The sequence below is a fragment of the Alnus glutinosa genome, chromosome 13 (assembly GCF_958979055.1).
Source record: "Alnus glutinosa chromosome 13, dhAlnGlut1.1, whole genome shotgun sequence".
Classification (NCBI taxonomy): domain Eukaryota; kingdom Viridiplantae; phylum Streptophyta; class Magnoliopsida; order Fagales; family Betulaceae; genus Alnus; species Alnus glutinosa.
Genome location: NC_084898.1, coordinates 22917120 through 22925487, shown reverse-complemented (window position 1 = coordinate 22925487; position 8368 = coordinate 22917120). Strand labels below are relative to the sequence as shown.

The 8368-nt window shown below is 33.1% G+C and overlaps 1 pseudogene; it reads right to left on the bottom strand.

The window, feature by feature from the left end:
- Positions 1-6123: 6123 nt before the first annotated feature.
- Positions 6124-7127, bottom strand: LOC133854901 (transcription factor MYC2-like; annotated as a pseudogene).
- Positions 7128-8368: the final 1241 nt, after the last annotated feature.

Sequence of the window (8368 nt, the reverse complement as noted above, 5' to 3'; positions counted from 1 at the left end):
CAATTTTTAATGAAAATTAATTATGAGATGTAGGGATAAGACCACATTAAAACCCATAAAATAGCACTCTACGTGTTCAAAAGTGTCGACTCAATCGCATGTTTTTTTTTTTTATTCAAATTATTCCTTAGTTCATTTATAAATTATGGGTATCTTTATCACTTCAAATATAAAAAAAAAAAAAAAAAAAAAAAATGCATGTGCTATGTATATGGTTGACATTTTTTTTGATTTAACGAGATGTTCTAATGTGGTAATTTAAGGCGGTTAAGTGTGACTGATGGTCGTACGTGGAGCAACATGTAAACAAATAGTAATTGAGAAAGATTAAGTGTAATTAATCCTAAATAAAATTTAAGGTTTAGCGATTTAACTGTGACTAACAATACGAAAAAATGTACATGTATATCTTAGTATGAAGTATGAATATGCATGTTATGTTAGAGAAAAGACAGAGAAAGAACATGTACCTAGCCATTTACCTAGCTATTTTATATATATATATATATATATATATATATATATATATATATATATATATATATATATATATATATATATATATATATATATATATATATATATATATATATGGATCATATTTGCAAGGGGTGTGTGACAGAAGGACTGATCCAGAGTCAACAAGTATGAATTCATAAAATTTTTGATTTCCAGCGGAAATTCTACAGAAAATTCCTCAACGGATTAAGTTTCTTAATCCAGATCACACTAATAGTATCAATCATTTTGTAATATGATATTATTATTATTACTAGGACTAAATTTATATATATATATATATATATATATATATATATATATATATATATATATATATATATGCTTAATTCCATGACAAGAAAGTATTTTTGTCATAACCTCCTTCAGCTCTATGATTTATGTAAAGAAGATAAATTATCTCTAATAGACTAGTTAAATGCTTTAAAATAGTTAAATTTAACTATTATCGAGTTTTTTTTTCCAATCCAACAGATGAGGCAAAGTTGTTATTTCCTTATAGATCGAATGAATAGTTAATAGACTTTATAACCTATTCACTATTTATTGTATAACTAATAAAATATTGAGAAAAATTAAAACTAAAACAATATAATATTTATGTACAAAACAACCTTTAATATTCATGTATAAAACAATTTTTTTTTTGTTTTTTTTTAATCTTAAAATTAGTTTCCATTAACAGACAAAACAACCTTAATTATTTCTATGCTTTTTGCTTTTATTCGATCTTATAATCCCCAGTGGGGGACAGCAATGTTTTTCCCCATCCAAGCAATACATGCCTTCCCAAAAGTGTGTTTGGCAAAGAGGTTTGAGAGGAGAAAGAAGGAAATAATTAATTGATGTAATATAAACGAGAGAAATGAGTTTTGAATTTTTTTTTTTAAGAAAAAAAAATCAAAAAATGATGTTGACTTTTAAAAGAGAAACAAAAAATAATATTTACGGATTAATCACACCTAACCAAGACAAAAATCCAATACATGTAAATATTGCATGAACGGGTTTTACTTGCTCGAATAGATGTTCGGACAGAACGATTCCAACTCCGATTATTCAGACTATATATCCGAACACTTATCAGAGTAAATGAGATCTGCCCCCATGCACTCATTTGAAACTTTTTATGTTACACTGCAATGAGGCTGCTATAATATTGCCTGCTGGATGTTCATCCACCCAACACAGCTCCCTCCACAATACTAAGCACTACTTTTGGCCACCAATGCACTAATATTGCAGGGTGATAGCACCACCCTGTATAAAACAAAGGGAAATTAAAGTCATAAGAGTCAACAAGTGGTCTCCACAAATATCAGGTTGCAATTGCACCCACCCGGCCACATTTTGTCTCGGGAGAATCCTGATCTGGTTAGGTAAACATTAGGACTTGAGTTTAACTTTTCTAATGAAAATTCATCGGTGTAAGTTTCACTGTTAGTTTGGACCGAATCAGGTATTAAAATGAATTTAGAGATTCTTGAAATATGTTAAAAAAAAATAATTTACTTCGTATAATCAAATTATATTCCATAAATTAACAAATTCCAATAACGTGACACGTTACACGTACGTCAAAACTTATAAAATTATAGCACGTATTCCATTTAAGACAATGTCACACTAACAAAATTTGTTAATTCAAATAATATAATTTGAATATAAGAAATAAATTATTTTGTTGAAATACTTCGAGGTCTCTGAATTTATTTTAATACCCTCTAAAATATTAATTGTAAATATTAATATTAAGCCGCACGTGATTCACACCTCAGTGTTGTGGTGACAAGTTGCATGGACATGTCGTTTTTAACTTTACATCTGACATTCAATGAACTGGGCCAAAGCCCATTTCTAAATAACTAAATATTTATAAAATTTTGAAAATTTTTATGAGCTGTCCTGATTAAGGATGGAGACATTAATGGCCGACTAGATTAACAGATGTTTATTTCTTATTTTTTTTTTAAAAAAAAGATTAACAGATGTTTTTCAAATGAGAAATGCTATTTAATAAGGATGATTTGTACTCTTAATTAATATTTGAATTAATTCTTGTTAAATAATAAAAAAAATCTGATAATTAATTTAAATAAACAAAGTGTTTTGCAATTCGGTAGGATTTGTTTAAATACGAATTTTTTTTTTATTTTAAAAAAAAAATTATTGTGCAAGCTCGTCCAGATAGGTTATTGGGATCATTTGGATGCGATTGATTCAAAGGCATTAAAAACGAATCCCGTTAGAGTCTTATTGTTCCACTCGTTGCTTGATAAGTGGTAATCCTATTTCATTCGAACAGACAATATTCTTCGTCTAGACGATACCTTATTTTTTCATTTAAAATCCGTCCCATCCATTAGATTTGCACGTGTGCAAGATTCCTCACCGTTGATTTAATATCGTACCGATACCAATACTTTCTTGTCCGAATGTGTGGAGGATGCCAATTTTCCTAGGTTACATTTTTTCATTAAGTTTAAGAATGTAAACGTATAATTTACTCTGAATAATAATAAATAAATAAATAGTAAATAGTAGTAGGAGTTGAAATGTCTTGCCTTTATAATTGTGAAGCCGACAGTGAATGCCTTAAAACTTACCCTTTTATCATAATCAAAAGCCAAAGCATGGACCCGGCCAGGGTCTAAGCATCTATTTTTTAAGTGGAAAACACAAGTGGGAATTACAATCCTTCTTTTTCAACTGATTCATTGATTAGACCTTAATTGGTTACACTCCCCTTGCATTAAGAGAAGATTTGGACCACTGTTGAGAAAAAACAAAAAAATTCCTTTCACATGGAAACCTGCTTTGAATTCTGATGAACCGTTAACTACAAAAGCACTCATGGAATTTTAATATTTTTGTTTCATAAATAAACACGGTTCTAAAACTACATTTTTGACATCCTCAAGGGAGTGGCGGACCATCCTCTTGAAGACTAGTTTGCAGATATTTTTAGGCATATACAAACGAGACGGTTATAATCGTTCCGTAACTGCATAACGTCTTTCAAAAGCAGTTTTAGGAATAGACAGAGACGGCTAGTAACCGCTAACCGCTTGCCTTAAGGGGTTGCGGTTTTAACCAATAACCGCTAACCGTAACTGCTTGTACACCCCTAAATATTTTTATTAAACCTATTATATCCAATTGGTTTCATCTATTTTGATCCAAGCTCATGTTTAACCTCTTACCATTGAGCTTGAGAGTGCATGTTGAAGCACAAGTTTTGGATGACCAGAAAAGAACCAAACAGATAATTAAGATTAACAAGACTTAATAGTAGCTAGAAAAATTAGAGTCCAACCTGCTTAAACTAATGAAAGCTTTGTTTTGTTAGTCTATACCGACATGAAGGGCATATATGATCTGGTATATTCATTATCAGCAGCAAATCTTGAAAGCACTCATGTTAAATAATGGAGGGACCCAATTGTTGTCGTGTTGTTTAAGGAAAAGCAGTCTATTAAAATATGAATTGGGCCATCCCATTTTTCTTTGGTTTTCCTTTTTGTCAATTTTATTTGAGAAGATTTTAATTAATATGGTTGAACAAATTTCTAATGGAGATTCCATTAATACTCATCCAAATTTTGGCATGGTAAGATTTAAAAATAACCTCGAGTTTAGTTATAGCTGGAATTGGGACGTGTGTCTCGTAACAGAACAGAAACGATACGTGTTTCGATCTTAACGAGCCTAATTTTAACTGAAGCTGAACTTAAGAAGAACTCGTTTTGGGGTAAAGTAGCACCCTCGATCTTGGTATAAATAGTAGAGATCTTATATTGAAATCTCAAAACCTGATAATTTGTCTTGGCAATTGATGTAATCAGTCTATTTGATTACAAGCTCAAGAGTCAAGGCTAAACTTGATAAGACCCAAATTAAGACACCGATGTTGCAGAGCAAATTTCAGCGACTCCAGCCCAAGCTGACATGTAGAAGCAAGTAAAGAGGCCCAAGCCCAAGCCCAATCCCAAGCCCAAGCCTCGAGTACTTGCATTGTGAATCTGCGATCTCCCTTTGTTTGAAGGAATAGACAAATTCTTACTTTTTGATGTGTTTTACCGTAATGGCCTTCATGGCAACAACCGTACGGCTAATTCTTTTATATCTTTATGAAAAAATAAAAATTAATAGTTGATGTGTATGATAATTATATAATAGTTTATTAAATAACATTTTTCTATAGTTATATAGTGCCCCCATAAAAAAAAAAAAAAAAAAAAGGATAACTTCATAAAATAGTATCAAATTATACATCGTTTTGAGATAAGAGTACTAAACTAGTAAACGTCTTAAACAGTGGTATCCACGTTTTCAAACGTCTCACCAATGATACTCCGTTACAGTAAATCCTAACGGAGTACTCAAAATACTAATTTTTTTTTTTAGAAAAAGAAAAAAGAAAAAATAATGCTTGGATTTAAGTGTTTGCCAGAAGTTAAATGAATTTATAAAAATACCCATACCTGAATCTTTGAAATTTTTTATAAATCTTTCTTTTCAAAAAAAGAAAAGAAAAGAAAAAGAGTATTTTAGAAATTTTACCAAGATGTAACAGCAAATCTTAACAGAGTACTCTTAAATGAGACGTTTAAAAACGTGGATACTCCAGTTTGAGATATTTATTAGTTTAGTACCCTTATTTCTAAACGACGTATAATTTGATAATCTTTTATGAAATTATCAATAAAAAGTACTAAAAATATACTTAATTTTTTTTTTTCATCTTTATCATAAACCAAACTTTAATGAACAAAAAAAAAAAAAAACGAATATTAAGGTTGAAGAAACATAAATTAAATAGTTTTTTTTTTAATAAATAAAAAATAAAAAATAAAAATAAAAAGCTGTATAATTAGAACCATATTGTGGAGACTCTCAATTGATTATTAGTAAAAAAAAAAAAAATCCTGGCGATTAATAATGAGGTATATAAGATAAATTTGAATCAATGTGACACATATGGATCTTAAACAATTTTGAAATATTAAGCAACAACTTAAAATATAAAATACAACTAATTTCACTTTAAATAATTTTGAAATTTAAAATGAATACATTAAATAACATTTAAATTGGAGGGGAACCGTGCTCAGTTGGTTGAGATCACCATCTCGGTTTTTTTTTTTTTAAATTGATTTTGAAGAAAAGCTGTTAACGTACGGTCGGTAATAACCGTCACCTGTAGACCAAACGAGGACCTTTTTAATTCAAAGACAGCGACAAATCACCGACTCCGAAACCGAAACGTCCGAAACGCAACTCTGGAATTTTGATAAAACTATAAGGCTATTTCCGTCACTTTCTAAAATCTTCCCACACACCAATAAAAGCATTCCATATTGAAAACAAGAAAAACCACAAAAAAAAAAATAAACAAAAATACAATTTTGCGGTTTTACATATATTTCCCTCCTCCTCTCCTCTCAGCAGGTGTTCGATTCGTGATTTCGTGCACTTCCCGAGTCTCTCTCTCTCTCTCTCTCTCTCTCTCTCTGAGGCTCTCTGCCATGGCGTCCGATGCGTTCTCAGACAAGAACGCTTTGTTCAGAAAACTGAAAGCAAAGTCAGAAAACAAGGTCTGTGTTTTGTTTTTTTTTTTTTTTTTTTGGGTTTCTTTTGGTTGGATCTGAAGAAGAAGCCTTAAACACACTCTCCTCTCACTTTTCTCCCGTCTGGAAACCAATTAACTAGGACAAAGGCAAACAAAGTGTTTTGCCATTCGGTAGGATTATTTTTTATTTTTTTTTTAAATATTGTGCAAGCTTGTCCAAATAGGTTAATGGGATCGTTTAGATGCGATCAATTCAAAGGCATTAAAAACGAATCCCATTGGTCTTGTTGTTCCACTCGCCCCGGTGACCCAAACCGGACTAGAGCTGAAGAACGCCTGTCCGGCGAGTCCCCCGCCGTTGACAAACGACTGGGTCATGGACACCAGGAAGAACCACTCGGTGTCGGCGACCTCCTCGTCCACCGCTTCGTCCGTCGCCGGCGCCGCCGACCCCGAGATCAGGGAGTTCAGCTCCCGCAGAACCTTCTTAATTCCTATGCTCCTGCTCGGCCACCGACGACGTCGTCGTTTTCCCCTTCCCCTTCGACTTGTCGTCGTCGCCTTTGTAGTACCCATCTCCCCATCCAAGCACCGACGCGCCCGAGTAGTCATACGAAGACTGCCAGAAAATAGCGTAGGTCCAGCTCTCCCGCGCCCCTTCTATCAGCGCCTGAAGCCGCTGCTGCAGCGTCTCCTGGTTGAACATGGCCACAGACGGCTGCGACTGCGCCAGAGCCTTCGTGGGGTCGGCAGACGTGGAAGCCGCCGAGTGCGGCTGCGGCTGCTGATGCTGAGCTTGAGCCTGCGCCTGCGCCGCAGGAGGCCCCGGCCAGCAGAAAGTGGTAAGATCCGAATTCATGAAGGAGTCTATCACGGAGGGGTTATCGTCGGAGCCCCAGAGATTCATCGACGGTGTTTTCCTGAAATCCGTCATTCCATGCACTTTAGGAGTAACAGCAAGTGTTTTGGCGAAGATGGTGGAGGGTCAAGTGGTGGGCGTGGAGGTGGGGATTTATTTGAGCTGATTTTTAGACAAAGGGCCAAAAAGGTTTGGGCGGTTTCTACGAAGGACCCAGCCGATTAAATCGGGGGAGGGTATGTGATGGAAAAAAAGCCGGCGGATTTACCACTTGTAGTAATTACTGGCACTAGGGTTACCTCGTGGCTCACAGACTCGCACGTGCCTCCTCACGGATTCCCAACCACATGCCTGTTTCTTTTGGTTTTTTTTTTTTTTTTTATAGATACTTTTTGTTTTCATTCATTCATTCATTCATGAATATATACCTTTTTTCTCACCCAAAAAAAAAAAATGATAGAAAAAATCATTTTTTTTAACATTTACGTACAGCGAAAATGCATATTAGAAATCATTGAATTTGTAAATTATTTACAAAAAAAATTAAATAAATTAGAGAAATATTTGGGTTTCATCTTCTGTCAATTTTTTGCTCATTTTTATAGAAGAAATGAGCAAATCTACTATTAGATATGTAAAACAAACATATAATCTCACAGATTAAATAATGAATTTACAAAAGAAATTAACAAACGATCAATAAGAGATATTTGCGTAACATCTAAGCTCTCTTTTATCATCACATTCATGGTATTTGAATGGAAAAGAGGAAAAACTAGTTAGATTCATGATAAGGAACATCACCCTTAACCTTGGAGAGGAAATCCATATTATTGACTTGTGTGACAAATTGACAATAAGTTTGCCTTCAAAAGACTGTTCTTCCTTATTAAAAGTGTAAAGTAGTAAATTGACAGTCCCATCATGGCTTGACTTCAATATTGGCAATGAGATCATCATGATTTTGTTTGTTTTATTAAGATATTTTCAAATTTAAAAGAAAAAATATATATATTTGGGCAGTATAACTTTTATCATTTTTTTTTTTTCAAATTGATAAGATAATTCATAATCGATGAGATGCTTAAGCAATTGATTAGAGTGATTGATACTTTGTTTTCTTTTTTCTTTTTTCTCTTTTACTTTACAGTTGATTAGGTTTAACAGATTGTTTCTTATTATTCTCTTACTTGTATTCATTATCTTCCTCTGTGCAAATCTTAAAAAATCTTGTCACAAAGGGACAAGAAAAACAGTCCAAACCCATGATGTCCAATCAAATTCTCCGGCAGATACAAGCAACCCACCAAGAGGGGTTGCAACTTGCTAGTGCCGTATGCCATGCATTCTAATTTTTTTTATTTTTTAAATTTGATTCTCAAATGATGTGTCACAATCTCATGTATGCATAAGATTGT